Genomic DNA, 3,234 nt, shown 5'->3' on the forward strand with positions numbered 1-3,234 from the left:
CTCTGGAAGTTTTTGAGTCTTCAAGCTGCTGGGATGGGGGCTAGTTGACGGTGGGAGGGAGAAGGAAGGAGAGAGGGGACTAACTTGACTTGGAGGGTCCCTCTTGGTCTCTCTCTTATCCCCCTTGTCCCCTTGACCAGTCCTACCTTGCAGCTGGCCTCCTCAGCTCAATTTCCAGCCACAAAAACTCCTTCTAGAAGCCTTGACGTAGTCCAAATGCTGTAAGCAAGGGGGACATACGAATTTGCACAACATTTGGCTCAATTCCACTTCAAATCCTTCTTAAATCAAATCAATTTGACCTCTATAAATTCAACCAACAAGTCCTTGATCAAATTGGAATTTTTTCTGTTTAATTGATCCCACTTACATCCCAATTTCACGATAAAAAACGGTTCTCTGCATTTTCCGATCGAAAACGGCCCTATGTGGACTTTTTCCACCAAAATCTCGGTTTGCAGAAAGATTTTTGGAGACTGAGTTGACATTCCTAAAATGACTCGTGACATGATAGAACTTTCAATTTTTAAAATTGGATTCAAATTCACAGTTAATTTCAATTTGGCACGATTTTAGTGTGACCTAAGCTACCGGGTAGTTTTAAGAAATTTTTACTACAAATGACCTGTGATCGATTTTCTTTGAGCTACAATGAACCTCTTTGACTCATTGGTGACTCTTGGCTGTCATAAAAATCTCGATGTTTGAAATACGAACATAGGGTACTAAAACGACAAAAAAATCAGTCTAGTGCCAGTCAACGGGAATTTTGTAATTTAGTGGAATCACCCACGTTTAGCCACACGTCTCTATCAAACTGACCTAACGTTTAGCCACACGTCTCTATCAAATTGACCTATCTTTGATCTCTAATTGACTTTTAACTATGTCGTAATGAACTCTGCAGATGCATGGTCGAGTAATCGATTCATGGTCGAATTCCCAAGTCTATTGCGTTAAAATTCCTTAATGACTTCTCCATATAGTCTAGTTATCTCAGGAGTGATTAGCTCTTAGAATAGCACTATAAGCGCGTCGATGAAAAGCCCGATTAATTTAATTGAAAGTAGAACTGAAATTTGGGATGTCACACTCTCCGTCTCCGTTACGGCTCCTCTAGAAAATGATTGCGGCTTGCTCTTCCTTGCTCACGTCTTGCTCCCTGCCCCTCACATTTGCTTTCCCTTGCTTGCGTCTTGCCTACTACCTCTCACGCTTGCTCTCCCTTGCGAACCTTGTGAATCCTCCCGGAGTCCCCTCATGCTCGCAACTACACCTCTGCAGGTTCAATCTCTCATTCATCTCATTTGTGGGTTTTCTTTTTCGTCTTTTTTTGGGGGTGAACTTGTTTACTTTTGGGTAAATCTGTGAGCTTGGTTGCTGGTTGTGCCTAGATTTTGTCGTAGTGTTGGAAAAATTCTTGATTTGTTGATAGAGTCGTGCCGGCTTGGGTTCGTTAGTGTCAGATGCTCCTAGGCTTTTGGGATTTCATGAGGAATAGTGCAATTTTTTTTTTCCACATTTTAAGGTAAGTTACGATTATATAATAGAAAAGATGAACTAAATATAAATAAAGTAATATTTGGGGCTTTTTTTTTTTTTTTTAGGATTACATAAGAGTTATAGATGATACTTATATTCCGGCGGTGGTACTTACGGATGCGTAACTTTATTTTATTGGTCGAAAAAGAACATTGATGCAAAATGTAATGGCCGTGTGTAATTTTAACATGAAATTTACTTATATTTAGACCAATTGGGAATGAACAACTCATGATAGTGTGTGTGTGTGTGTGTGTGTGTGTGTGTGTGTGTGTGTGTGTGTGTTATATGTTGATTAAATTTGCAACATTTTTGTATAGGTAAATATTATTTAGTAAATGTTGGATATTCAAATCCCACGGGTTATTTAGGGCCATATAAAGAAGTTATATATCATTCGCCTGAGTTTCAATTTGCAACATTTTTGTATAGGTAAATATTATTTAGTAAATGTTGGATATTCAAATCCCACGGGTTATTTAGGGCCATATAAAGAAGTTAGATATCATTCGCCTGAGTTTCAATGAGGTCCTCAACCGACATGTTATAAAGAAGTGTTCAACCGTGTCCACTCTCGCTACAATTAGAAATTGAGCGAACTTTTGGTGTATTGAAGAAGAAGCGGAAGATTTTAAAAAGTATGTCAAGTTATCCATTTACAAAGTAGGTGAAAATTATGATAGCAATAATAACTTTACACGATTATATACGAAGAAATTTTAGAATGATGCATATTTTGCTAGAGTGGATTTAGATCCCAATTTATATACAACAAATTCCGATGATATAAATGAGGAGGATAATGCTTCAAAAAATGATATAGCATCTGATATGACATGTTTACATGATCAAATAGCTATAAATTTAAAATATTTATAATTTTTTAAGGATAATAAGTTTCTTTCCTTGAATCATATGTTACCATATTTATTGCAATGCAAGTATTTTTCTTGTAATTGAGAAAAGAGAGCAAGTAAATTTTTTCCATTTGATTTTTTAGCAAAAAGAAATTTTAATTTTAACAAAATTGTTTACACAACATCTTTAACATTGTTGTCAAATATAAATTTAAAAAGTTGTAAACATTTTTTTAATTTTAAATAGATACAAATTAAAAAAGGTTAGATTAATCACCAAATGAGCTTTTCAATTGTGTTTTTCTACCAAACAACATTTCTCTTAAAGTTTTTTTTTAAAGTAGAATTTACTAAAATAGTGTTTGCATTTCCCCAAACATTTCCCCCAAAGTTCTTTAGACTAAACTATTTTGCATTTCCCGATGAGCTTTCAAAATGCTGAACCAAATGTACCCTTAATCATTCTCTTATTTTAATTGGGTTCTTTTTTTATTTGAATAAACTTGAATTCAAGATCTAAATGAAAGTTTCACGCATCGCTTATTTAAGTAATTTAGTCCTATATTGTGTACATGGCATATCCTTCACCGAACATCTTAAATTTTATATTGTTGTGTTTAGGTTGACAATTAACTCTTACAACGCGTGCACTTTAACTTTTCGTTAATTTAACCCAAAAAAAAAAAACTTAGAACTTTCACCACGTGCAAATGTTTGTATGTAAATTGTTATCATCTTTTCGATTTATTTGAAATTTGAATATTATAATAAATTTTGATGAGAAAGCGAAATCTTCCCTTCCCCCCTTTATTTTTTTTTTTTTTTTTAACTTTCG

Source organism: Eucalyptus grandis, chromosome 1 (genome assembly GCF_016545825.1).
Source record: "Eucalyptus grandis isolate ANBG69807.140 chromosome 1, ASM1654582v1, whole genome shotgun sequence".
NCBI classification, from domain to species: domain Eukaryota; kingdom Viridiplantae; phylum Streptophyta; class Magnoliopsida; order Myrtales; family Myrtaceae; genus Eucalyptus; species Eucalyptus grandis.